Source organism: Macaca nemestrina, chromosome 14, assembly GCF_043159975.1.
Source record: "Macaca nemestrina isolate mMacNem1 chromosome 14, mMacNem.hap1, whole genome shotgun sequence".
In the NCBI taxonomy this organism is placed as follows: domain Eukaryota; kingdom Metazoa; phylum Chordata; class Mammalia; order Primates; family Cercopithecidae; genus Macaca; species Macaca nemestrina.
Genome location: NC_092138.1, coordinates 75,335,276 through 75,349,259, shown reverse-complemented (window position 1 = coordinate 75,349,259; position 13,984 = coordinate 75,335,276). Strand labels below are relative to the sequence as shown.

Genomic DNA, 13,984 nt, shown 5'->3' with positions numbered 1-13,984 from the left:
TTCTCTCCTGCGCTGAGCGTTGGTCCCCCTTGATTTCCTGAAACGTTTTTGCCCCAAACGTTAGAAGTGACGTTAGAATTAACTGAAGGGCTCGGATCGTTCCTGCTGCAACTTTCTGGGCCCTCACCTCATTCGCTCCAATGCTCAGTTGTGTAGATTGGTAAATGTGCGGGGTTTGTGGGTGTGTTGTCCGTGGAGAAGGAAGGAGAGGTGTTGAGTGCGTGCATGTGCAGTGCTTTGTATTTAAACTCGTGGAGGTTTTTTCTTAAGTTTTAGATGTTGTGATAGACGTGTTACTTGAGCCTGACCTCTCTGCAATAAATGTGTTCTCCATCTTATAAGGCTCCTAATAAAGATTTAGATTAAATTTTCCACGAACTCAGAGAAATGGCAGCCCCGAGCCTGATATAGAAAAGTCAAAGTTAAACATACCCTGGTCTAGTCCTCCCAGTCCTGGAGTATTAGTTCCCAGAGTAACCACCTTTCAACATTTTAAGCTGTTTCATTTAATGCTTGTTTCCGTATTTTTAAGTAAGAAGTATTTTCTGCTGCTTCTTGCATTTTCAGTTATGGATAGTATGTGTTGACTTCCTTCTGTGGCAGATGAGGATTTATGTCTGTCTCATAGATGCCACTGCCCCCAAATTCACTTGTCATCCTGCATCTAATAGTGCTTACGTTAATTTACAGTAATTACATTATTAATTTACAGTAATCTATATTAATGTTTACATTATTCTTGCTAATAATTACATTATTGTACACATTAATGTAATATTGCTTACATCATGAGGACTAGGTAGGTATTATAGGCCCATGACCTGTGGTTGTATTGGTTGTGCCTTGTGGAAGAGCTTTGGAATTGTCTGTTCACAGGAAGGGAGGCTTTTTAAAATTAGTTATTTCGGAAGGGTTGCCTCAGTTTTTCTAGAAGAGAGACAGCCATTTGTAACCGTGCAAGACTAAAGAAATCATTTCTATCAGATCTGTAGGAGTAAATTATTTTATTAGACCTTTTTTTAACCCTGTAATTGCCAATCCATTTATTTATTCAACAGATATTTACTAAATTCCTTCCATGTTCCAGGCACTTTTCCAGAAATGGGTACAGAATTGAGCAAAATTCAAAGTCCCGTCCTCTTGGAACATCCAGGTTGGAGGAAACAGATAAACAAATGAAGAGTAAATATATCAGGGCTTGTCAAATAATATAAAGAAAAATACAGTAAGATACGAAGAATAAAAGTGCTAGTGGAATTCTAAAAGTGCTTAGGATTCTAGCTATTGACTTGGATATTTAGGATTTAGGTTTCTTCATACCACTCCCTCAATATACACTTTCCTTCCTGCATCTATTGATGTTTACATTAAAAGTATGTTTTGGGGTGAGAAAAAATGTTAAAAGCACTGTAAGCACAGGTGAATCTCTTCAAATAGTGGGCTTCACTATGAGGTGATCTGACCTGGGTATTTCACTGAAGGCTGTATCCCCTCCCCCAAACTGTTATCTGCAAGTTATTTATTTGTGTAGTCGGTGTTAGGGACGGGAAACTTCCAGTATCCTATCTGTGTGGGAAAAGCCTTGCTGCCAGTTTCCTGAGGCTGAGGAGGGAAGAAGGTCAGAACACTCAGCATTTGATAGTATCTTTTAACTATATGTTAATTAGGGTAGACTAAATAGCTCTTGCAAATCAACACACAAAAAAGTGTATTATTACTCAAAGACTATAGAATTTTATTTTTTTATAAGAATACAAAGTGGGTTTTTCTAGTTGGCAGGTAGCTCTTCTATACACAGTAAATTAGGGAGCCAGGCTTCTACCCTGTAGCTTTGCCATTCCCTAGTCTCATCATAAACTTCATCCATTCAGCAGAAAGATACAGGGAACTTCCAAGAGGAAAATACAGATAGGGGCAAAATTCATGGCTACAATTTAGAGATGGCTAAACATTGTCAAGTGCTACTAAGTAGCTAAAATATTCTCCTATTCACTTTCTCACGGGTTTTAAATATCGTCAAAATACTGTGAGTTAAGCTTTATCTCTGTTTTGTAAATGAGAAAGGTGAAGTCCGAAGAGAGAATTTTCTCAGGTTCATTGCTACAAAGTGGCACAGACTTTGAAGCCCAATTGTAAAACCAGTTCAGTTTACCATTTATTATTAAAAGATATGTGATTACTAAGGTAATTTTAGATTTGTAGTGGAAAATAGCTTTTAGACAGAATAAAATGTAATGTTCTGTGGCTATTTTAAAAAACATAGCCCTAAACTGCCTGGAAAATGTATAGGATAAATATTTTGAAAATTATTGTTGCATATCTTGACATTCTGACAAATAGTCCAAAGGATAGATAATTCAAAGCTAGAAAAATCATACTAAAAATACTAGATTATTAAAATAGGCTCATATGATATAGAGTAACTGGGTAGTTATTTTGGATTGGATAGACAGAGATGACCTAAGAAGGTAACATCAAACATTTATCATAGGCACGAAAGTGTACATGAGATACCTGTACACTTTACAGGAAAATAAAAAAGTGAATATCTGTGCTCTTTCCACAAGGCTTCAGAAAAAGGATATTGCCAGCAACTCAGAAGCTCAATACATGTTAATTCCTGGCCACATTCTTCTTACCACCCTCTCCTCCAATTCCCTCAAGTAACCATGATCCCAAATTTTGTGTTATTACGTTGATTTTTTCTGAAATAATCCAACTACATTTGTATATAACTCTAAAGAGTATATTGCTTTGGTTTGCCTATTTTAGATTGTTTATTAACTAATTTTATTATTTTGTTACATAATTGTTAGTTGTAACTTTAGGATTTTGCAAATCACCCACATTAATGCAGTTGTAATAATTCACATCCCTTTTATATGCTATTCTATTACATGAAAATACCTTGTTGTTTTGTCCATCTGATTATTATAAACAAAGCTGTTTGAATTTATTTGTAGATGTCTCCTGGTTCTGCCAGAAGAATTTCTCTAGGGCAGGTATTACTAACCTTTTTTTGTGTCTTAAAGTCCTTTCAAAATCTTGTGAGCCTATGGACCCCAAATGTTTTTAAATGTGTAACAAATACATAGGGTTGCAAAGAAAACAAATACAGTGAAAAAAACTTGAACTAGAATAATCAAAATACAAAAAACAAATATGAAAAATTGAACTAGAATAATGAAATATAAAAGAAAACTTTTAAAAAAGAAATAGACACGCTTCTTTATTAGGGCACTAAATAACAGTATCTAATGGTGGGGGTAAAAGACGTAATTTTGAAGTAGTGATAAGTGTGGAAGAAATTTTTGTATATTTGCAACAACTATAAATGGAATTTGACGTTATCTATGATATTTATTGGTTACAAAGTCACAGGTCCTGCTAATATTGTAGTTTGTTGCCTACCTTCATAAACAAAGGAAATTGTTAATTTTAGTTAGAAGTTGGTGCCAATAAAGACAGAACTGTTATCCCTCCAACTTATCAGACTCTCTGAATTCTATTCATAGATTCACTCAGGATCTGTGTACTGGAGATTACAAATCACTACTCTGGATTACATACCCAGGAGTGGAATTGCTGGGTAATCAGTGAGGTACATATTCATCTTCACTAAATAGTGCTAGACTGTTTGATAGCAGTCTATGAAGTTTTCCTGACCAATTTTTTATTATTGCCCATCTGGTCTGATGAGTGTGAAGATGCATTTTTTTTTTTTTTTTTTTTTTTACCTTTCATAACAAATAGGTATCCATTGAAAGATGGTGGAAATTGTATGAGGTGAGCAAAGAAAACAATCTACTTGGTGGTGTTCCTGCTTGGTTTTTTCAAAGGTCAGACTTATGCAGAAGCAAGCAGGTAGACCCAATTCTGGCCCAACCGAATAGGCCAGGTAGTGCCAATGGTGGCCCAACTGAATAGTAGGGCAGTAGCTCTACATGTAAACTCTAGATGCTTATATTCTGGTACTACATCCCTGGGTATACTTTCTTTTGGTGCTTTATTATTCTGCAGCCACTAGATGGTGGCATAGACTCACTTTTCCTTCATTAGGCGTCAACTGTGCGCATATGTCTATTTCTGTTACTTTTGAGTTCCTGTAAGGTAAGTTATAGGTATTTATAGAGTGGACTTAACTTAGTTTTTTTGTGTCTGATACTGGATTGTGTATAGAAGAAAAACTTCTGTAAAGGCAGGTTACTACTAATAATAAAGTGGGTTAATAATAATAAAAAGTAATAAAAATGCAAATCAATGTTTTTCAGTTTTCTTTAAAAAGAGACCTAAAATATCACCAAATATTTGTTAAGCACCTGTTGTATGTTGAACATTGAATTAAATGCCTTAACGAAGAAAAAAGAAAAAACCACCACTGCTTCCTTCTTTCTGAGGTGGTCAGCATGTCTTGATATTTCTGTATTAGTCTCTTTTCAACTAGAGTTCTTAGAGTAAATAGCAGTAAAGATTTGTGAATAGCTAAATATTTAAATATACTAGAAATTTATTTAAATTTTTTCTATTTATAAAGTATTTTTATTTCTAAAACACATAAACATGTTTATATATATATTACCTCTTTCTATATATAAAAATTAATTGACTTTTACGTTTTCCATTGGAAAATGAATTTTAGTGCCAATGACATTCTAAAACCTGACATCAGTGAATACAATTATTTCCTAAAATAGGCTTTGCAGATCTTTTCTTTGAATAATCCCTGTGCCTCACAACTGGAGTTGGGGAGAAATTTTATTAGACAAATATTCCTGAACCTTTTAATATTTGTTTCAGATTTTTCTTATTAAATATGGCTTTTTTTCTAGGTGTTTAAGTTGAGACATCTTCTAGCTTTAAGCACTTATACACTTTATTTGTACATATTTTTTTCACTAAGTTCCTCTTCCAAATGAACACTCATTATTCAATGTTCTCCAGTGTTTTCCTTACCTCCACAAGTTGTCCCAGGTACCTGCTAGCTAGGTAATTGATTAACTTTCTAATCTGAGTTAGATGTACTTGACCCTCATTGATTGTTTTTATAGTATTTTTAAGTTGGTTGTATTTTATTTATTCTCAATGTTGTATTGAGAGCTAGAACTTTAATGCAAGGGGCAAGTAGGCTGTGTTCAACCAAAAGGGGCCTATTGCCTCTTTTGCTCCTTGTTAGGTGTTTCAGAATACTGCCTAAGATTTTCCCACACATTCTGATCTAAGTTCAAATGCCTCACTATCTCTTTTGAAGGTTAACAGAAATAGTCTGTGGGAAACTAGAACTTCTCAGATTAATATTCCCTCTGAAAAACATTCTAAGTTGTCTTTTCATGATAACTTAATAGTGCTATTAGAAGTCGCCTTCATATCCAAAATTATTTTCTTCTCATATAAAGAGACTGAGTATTAAAAAAATACATTTCCTGCCAGGCGCAGTAGCTCATGCCTGTAATCCCAGCACTTTGGGAGGCCGAGATGGGCAGATCATGAGGTCAGGAGATCGAGACCATCCTGGCTAACATGGTGAAACCCCTGTCTCTACTAAAAATACAAAAAATTGGCCGGGCATGGTGGTGGGCGCCTGTAGTCCCAGCTACTCAGGAGGCTGAGGCAGGAGAATGACGTGAACCCGGGAGGTGGAGCTTGCAGTGAGCCGAGATCGCACCACTGCACTCCAGCCTGGGCGACAGAGCGAGACTCCACCTCAAAAAAAAAAAAAAAAAAAAAAATACATTTCCCAATTTTCATACTCCCTTGGAGTCATCTGAAGCTTTCACTTAGCACAAAATGAAAACTGGGAAGAAAGTTAATAAAAGTCATAATTTTAGAGGGTACCTCAGTATAAGTCCTGTTTATTTTTATTAAAAATCAGTTGGTCTGTCCAGGTGCTGTGGCTCACGCCTGTAATCCCAGCACTTTGGGAGGCAGAGACCGGCAGATCATTTGAGGTCAGGAGTTCAAGACCAGCCTGGCCAACATGGTGAAACTCTGTCTCCACTAAAAATACAAAAATTAGCCAGGTGTGGTGGCGGGCACCTGTAATCCCAGCTACTTGGGAGGCTGAGGCAGGAGAATCGCTTGAACCCAGGAGGTGGATGTTGCAGTGAGTCAAGTATGCACCACTGCACTCCAGTCTGGGTGAGAGTTTCAAAAACAAACAAAAACAATTGGTCCTTTGCCTCTTTGTTGTTTTTTGTTTTTTCTTTTTTGTTTTTGGAATGAAGCATATTTCTTAATCCATATTACTAAAGTCTCTTTTATAATTACCTGTTTATTGAGAACTGAACCCTCTTTGGTTAATTCTCATACCTACTTGGCTGCCCGAAAGGCAAGGTTTTAAAGGTGTAAAGGGTTTTAAAGGTTTTAATAAATATTTACTTAATATTCTCAAATCATATGTTTGGTTCTCATCCCTTTTTTTCTCAGAGAATGTCAGTGATGCCTATTTACTGACAAAGGATCAGATTTTATTATATCTGATATTTCTTACATGCTCTTATGTAGTATACCTTTTACTTAAGTCCTTTCTTACTCTCTTTCATTTCACTTTGTAAAGCTGATATTTACATTTTAGACTAAAACACACAGCAAACAGGAAGCTTAAAAGAAGTTAGGTGGTTTGCCAAAGGTAAAAAAATAAGCCGTTTAGAGCTGGTTGGCTCATTTTATTTGCTCTCTTACAATCCAATATTTGAGCATATTGAAACTTTGTTCCTCTTTCCTCTTTTGATACTTAAATATTCCCACATGTTTATAAATAATGCTTCAATGAGTAATTTTGTAGATATGTCGTTGGGTACATCCCTGTAAGTGGAATTAATGAGTCAACTTTACACTTTTTGGTGCACAGTAGCCATTCATGCTCCCAGGCAGTGAATCGGATTGCCTACATGCCCATTTTTATACCAGTACCATGCTGTTTGGTAACTATAGCCTTGTCTAATAGTGTAGTTTGAAATTGGGTAGTGTGATACCTCCAGATTTGTTCTTTCTATTTACTCTTGCTTTGGCTACATGGGGTCTTTTTTGGTTCCATATGAATTTTAAGATGGTTTTTTCTAGATCTGTGAAGAATGATAATGGTACTCTGATGGGAATTGCATTGAATCTGTAGATTGCTTTTGGCGGTATGGTCATTTTCACAATATTGATTCTTCCCATCCACGAGCATGGGATGTGTTTCAATTTGTTCATGTTGTTGATGATTTCTTTCAGCAGTGTTTTGTAGTTTTCCTTGTAGAGATCTTTCACCTCCTTGGTTAGGTATATTTGTAAGTATTTTATTTATTTATTTATTTATTTGTAACTGTTGTAAAAGGTATGGAGTTCTTGATTTGTTTCTCAGCTTGGTTGCTGTTGGTGTATAGCATGCTACTGATTTGTACATTTATTTTGTATCCTGAAACTTTATTGAATTCATTTATCAGATCTGTGAACTTTTTGGATGAGTCGGTAGGGTTTTCTAGGTATACAATCACACCAGTGAACAGCAGCGATTTGACTTCCTCTTTATTGATTTGGATTCCTTTCTGATTTCTCTTGTCTGATTGCTCTGACTAGGACTTCCAGTACTATGTTGAATAGATATGGTGAATGTAGGCCATTTCCTTTTTTTCTGAGTCAGATTCTTAGTGTATTAATTTTTAATCTCTCGTATTTCCTAGTGTATGTATTTGACTGCAGTATTTCTTTATCACAAATTTTTATGGTAATTATTATCAAGTTATACATATTTTGAAATGTCTATCATGATCTTTTTTACTTGTGAATTATTTAAAAGTAGGTCTTTAATTTCCACATTTAAAAGACATTTTTGGGCTGGGCGAGGTGACTCACGCCTGTAATCCCAGCACTTTGGGAGGCCAACGCGGGTGGATCACAAGGTCAGGAGATCGAGATCCTGGCCAACATGATGAAAACCCATCTGTATTAAAAATACAAAAATGAGTTGGGTGTGGTGGTACACGCCTGTAGTCCCAGCTACTCAGGAGGCTGAAGCAGAATTGCTTGAACCCAGGAGGTGGAGGTTGCAGTGAGCCAAGATCGCGCCATTGCCCTCCAGCCTGGCGACAGAGTGAGACTCATCTCAAAAAAAAAAAAAAGAAAAAAAAAAAAGACATTTTTCAAGTTTCTTTTTTTAATATGAATTTCTAATATGTTGTATTTTGGACATAGGTTGTGATTTGAATGATACTGATTCTTTGGTATTCAATGAGACTTGCTTTCTTTCCCAATGCATCCTTAGTTTTATAAACATTTTATTGGATTTTAAAACAGTTTCTACTATTTGAGCAGAGTTACACACACACACACAGATTGTTGCAATTTTTAAGATGGGTGTTTAACTTAATGCGATCTCTACTTAATATATTTGTAATCCTCCTGAATAGTAGAAGGATTTCAAAATGTTCATCTCTGATTTCTAACCCCTCTCATCATATTCCATGTTATTTGTATCTTAGGTTTCATTTTTATTTTGTTTTTAAGTCCCCTAATTGCTCTCTTTCTTTTTTTCACAAAGTCAGTGACAGTTTGGATTTACCCATGTATTTATCAATTTCCTTATTTTCTATGAAAAGTGATTTCCATTCCATTCATTTTATTAAGGGACAGTTTCTTTCTTTCAAGGGTTTTCTGAGTGTTAAAAAAATCGTTTTTTTCCAAAATTGTCTTTATTTTGCCTTCTCTCTTGAAAGATAATTTTATACAGAATTCTAGTTTTCATTGCTTTTGCTTAAACAATCTAAGATAGTATTCCATTGATTTTTGCCTTCTGTTTTAATTGATGGCATTTTTACTTTATGAAAAGCATTTTAGAAAATAAACACTGTATGCTATATGATATTAAAATATAATAGGATTATTCGTTATGAAGAGCAGACTATGCTTCATTTATTAAAAACTGTAATAAATAGTCTGTGTGGGAAACATTATGACATTCTTAGACCAACTTCCATATTTCCTTTTAGATATTCATTTTACCATTTTGCTTATTTATAAATATGCTTATATATTTATATATTAATTTTAAAAAGTGATATACTTTATTGTAAACATTTAAAAATATTTAAAAATATTTATTGAAAACCACTTTTTGTAAGTTTTAGATTTTGAAATTTAAGTGTGCCTACCAAATAAGTCTGCAAAATCTAGACTGAATGACAGACATAAAAGAACAAAAAGGAAGGTGTCTTCTGAAGTATCTATATAGAGAAGTTTATTTTGATGATTATCATTTTTCTTTTTATGTTATAAAAATAAAAAGGAGGCTGGGCATGGTCGTTCATGCCTGTAATCCCTGCACTTTGGGAGGCCAAGGTGGGTGGATCACCTGAGGCTGGGAGTTCCAGACCAGCCTGCCAACAATGGAGAAACCCCATCCCTACTAAAAATACAAAATTAGCCGGGAGTTGTGTTGGGTGCCTGTAATCCCAGCTACTCAGGAGGCTGAGGCAGGAGAATCGCTTGAACCTGGGAGGCTGAGGTTGCTGTGAGCTGAGATTGCGCCATTGCACTCCATCCTGGGCAACAAGAGTGAAACTCTGTCTCCTAAATAAATAAATTAATTAATTAATTAAGAATAAAGTAAATTCTGTCTTTCATAATTCAGTATCTTAGAGAAGAGATTTAAAGCAAATACTAATGTCATAAATATACACACATATTGAAACATAATGCAGTTTTGCATACACTATATATGTCTGCTCAATCATTCTTAGGACTTTTAATAATTTCACTGTTATGGTAAGACAATTAGTTTCAAAATGTGGTAAAATTTTCCAGCCTAACCCAAAGCTAAGAAATATAGAGTTTGCCTTGTGCCTTTTATATAGAATTATTTTACTTGTCTCTATTTCCACTGTTTTTTAAAGTTAGCTTCTTTTCCAGAATTTCAATTTACCTATAAGAAAGTTAAAGACTTTAAACACAGAGATATCTAAATCTGCATGTTTTCTCAAGACATATTTTCCTTCTGAACCAAGATAAATATGATTTAAGGTCTTTGCCATTTAATTGTCTTGATTGATCTACTTCAATAATTTCTCTTGTTTGTTATTCAGTGACTGAATTATGCATTTTTGCTATTAAAAAAATGCTTTGAAATTTAAAGCTTTTGATCAAAAGTGTAAAACTTATTCTCAGTAGTCCTTTCATCACTAATACTAGAGGTGCTCGCTATATTGAGTAAAGTCTCACTTCCGATTTTAAAATAATCTTATACATTATGACATGCATATTAATATTTGTATTCTTTAACTACCTGAATCATTATTATAATACAAATACTATTTACTTACATTGCCCTTAACCAATATTGCCTCACATTTTAAATCATTTTGTGTCCCACATCTGGTGTGAAAATATGAGTAGCATAGAAAACAGCTCAGCCAATTTAGAGATTACTTGAATTGAACTTCAGCTTTTTAATTTTTATTAAGGTTCCAGATTGGAAAAGGCCCCGGGAAATGTGAATGATTGTGTAATTGTGTATAAATTCGTTTTTAATTTTTAATTTTTGTTAGTACACAGTAGGTATATATATTAATGGGGTCATAAGATGTTTTGATACAGGCATGCAATGTGTAATAATCGTATCATGGAAGATGGGGTATCTATCCCCTCATTTAGCCTTTGTTATTGTACATCAATCTTGTAGCAATGTTACAAGATTTGTAAGAGGCCTGGTGTGGTGGCTTACGCCTGTAATCCCAGCACTCTGGGAGACCAAGGCAGGCAGATCATGAAGTTAGGAGATCGAGACCATCCTGGCTAACATGGTGAAACCTCGTCTCTACTAAAGTACAAAAAATTAGCCCAGTGTGGTGGCGAGCGTCTGTAGTCCCAGCTACTCGGGAGACTGAGGCGGGAGAATGGCGTGAACCGGGGAGGCGGAGCTTGCAGTGAGTCGAGATCGCACCACTGCACTCCAGCCTGGGAGACAGAGCGAGACTCCATCTCAAGAAAAAAAAAAAAAAAAAAAAAAAGATTTATGAGAAATTATGTGGATATATAGAAATGGCATTATCAAAAAATTCATTGTTTTCATTGTATTGAAAAGGTGAAATTGCAGAATAAGTGTTGTAGGAGAAAATACATTTCTTTTTGCTAAGGTTATCTGATACGCCTGAGGAATCAGTAATCCCCTTAGAAATAGCCAAAAATATATGAAGGAATATCACAAAAAGCACATTATGCCAAAAATTGCTGTTTTCTTTTTTCTTACTACATTACAACCTGATTCTGGTAAGTCTTCTGATGTATTTCATTTCTCCTTTCCCTCTCCTCCCTTGTACCCATCCCCCAGGAATAGCAATGGAAACCCAGAAAAGCATTCAGTATAGGAAATTAAGTTTCACGGGGACCATTAAAATTTATTTTTGATTTCTCTCTTGTAAGAGTTGTAAATAACCTATTAAAAAGTTTTACCCTTTTAAACTAGAACTTTTTCCTAAAGTATGTTTAAGATAATTTATAATACCATTTTTAATCCAATTTCTACCCTTGCCTCACTTACTCATACAACATTCATTCAAGAGCTGTATTCTTGACAGGTTTTTATTTTTTTATTTTATTATTATTATACTTTAAGTTCTAGGGTACATGTGAACAACGTGCAGGTTTGTTACATATGTATACTTGTGTCATGTTGGTGTCCTGCACCCATCAACTCGTCAGCACCCATCAACTCGTCATTTACATCAGGTATAACTCTAAATGCCATCCCTCTCCCCTCCCACCTCCCCATAATAGGCCCAGGTGTGTGATGTTCCCCTTCCCGAGTCCAAGTGATCTCATTGTTCAGTTCCCACCTATGAGTGAGAACATGCGGTGTTTGGTTTTCTGTTCTTGCGATAGTTTGCCGAGAATGATGGTTTCCAGCTGCATCCATGTCCCTACAAAGGACGCAAACTTGGCTGGGCACAGTGGCTCAAGCCTGTAATCCCAGCACTTTGGGAGGCCGAGGCGGGCGGATCACAAGGTCAGGAGATCGAGACCATCCTGGCTAACACGGTGAAACCCCGTCTCTACTAAAAACACAAAAAACTAGCCGGGCGAGGTGGCTGGCGCCTGTAGTCCCAGCTACTCGGGAGGCTGAGGCAGGAGAATGGCGTAAACCCAGGAGGCGGAGCTTGCAGTGAGCTGAGATCACGCCACTGCACTCCAGCCTGGGGGACAGAGCAAGACTCCATCTCAAAAAAAAAAAAAAAAAAAAAAAAAGGACGCAAACTCATCCTTTTTTATGGCTGCATAGTATTACATGGTATATATGCGCCACATTTTCTTAGTCCATTCTGTCACTGATGGACATTTGGGTTGATTCCAAGTCTTTGCTATTGTGAATAGTGCCACAATGAACATACGTGTGCGTGTGTCTTTATAGCAGCATGATTTATAATCCTTTGGGTATATACCCAGTAATGGGATGGCTGGGTCATATGGTATTTCTAGTTCTATATCCTTGAGGAATCACCATATTGTTTTCCATAGTGGTTGAACTAGTTTACAATCCCACCAACAGTGTAAAAGTGTTCCTATTTCTCTACATCCTCTCCAGCACCTGTTGTTTCCTGACTTTTTAATGATTGCCATTCTAACTGGTGTGAGATGGTATCTCATTGTGGTTTTGATTTGCATTTCTCTGATGGCCAGTGATGACGAGCATTTTTTCATGTGTCTGTTGGCTGTATGAATGTCTTCTTTTGAGAAATGTCTGTTCATATCCTTTGCCCACTTTTTGATGGGGTTGTTTTTTTCTCGTAAATTTGTTTGAGTTCTTTGTAGGTTCTGGATATTAGCCCTTTGTCAGATGAGTAGATTGCAAAAATGTTCTCCCATTCTGTAGGTTGCCTGTTCACTCTGATGGTAGTTTCTTTTGCTGTGCAGAAGCTCTTTAGTTTAATTAGATCCCATTTGTCAATTTTGGCTTTTGTTGCTGTTGCTTTTGGTGTTTTAGACATGAAGTCCTTGCCCATGCCTATGTCCTGAATGGTATTACCTAGGTTTTCTTCTAGGGTTTTTATGGTATTAGGTCTAACATTTAAGTCTCTAATCCATCTTGAATTAATTTTCGTATAAGGAATGAGGAAAGGATCCAGTTTCAGCTTTCTACTTATGGCTAGCCAATTTTTCCAGCACCATTTATTAAATAGGGAATCCTTTCCCCATTTCTTGTCAAATTGTCCCTGTTTGCAGATGACATGATTGTATATTTAGAAAACCCAATCATCTCAGCCCAAAATCTCCTTAAGCTGATAAGCAACTTCAGCAGAGTCTCAGGATACAAAATTAATGTGTGAAAATCATAAGCATTCTTATACACCAGTAACGGACAAACAGAAAGCCAAATAATGAATGAACTTCCATTCACAATTGCTTCAAAGAGAATAAAATACCTAGGAATCCAACTTACAAGGGATGGTAAGGACCTCTTCAAGGAGAACTACAAACTACTGCTCAGTGAAATAAAAGAGGACACAAACAAATGGAAGAACATTCCATGCTCATGGATAGGAAGAATCAATATCATGAAAATGACCATACTGCCCAAGGTAATTTATAGATTCAGTGCCATCCCCATCAAGCTACCAATGAGTTTCTTCACAGAATTGGAAAAAACTGCTTTAAGGTTCATATAGAATCAAAAAAGAGCCCGCACTGCCAAGACAATCCTAAGTCAAAAGAACAAAGCTGGAGGCATCATGCTACCTGACTTCAAACTATACTACAAGGCTACAGTAACCAAAACAGCATGGTACTGGTACCAAAACAGAGATATAGACCAATGGAACAGAACAGAGTCCTCAGAAATAATACCACACATCTACAGCCATCTGATCTTTGACAAATCTTGATAGATTTTATACAGTTTTTTCAACACTCTATTATGAAAAATTTCAAACATAAAGCAAAACTGAAAGAATTTTACATTGAACATCATATACCAACCAACTAGATTTTACCACTAACATTTTACTTGATTTGCTTA

General features: G+C 35.8%; 1 long non-coding RNA gene across 1 annotated transcript; it reads left to right on the top strand.

The window, feature by feature from the left end:
• The first annotated feature begins 98 nt into the window (after positions 1–98).
• On the top strand, positions 99–12,113 carry LOC112426522 (uncharacterized). Its single transcript, XR_011612758.1, has 3 exons — positions 99–3,002; positions 3,516–3,601; positions 11,588–12,113. It is a non-coding gene; the product is annotated as an uncharacterized lncRNA (long non-coding RNA).
• Positions 12,114–13,984: the final 1,871 nt, after the last annotated feature.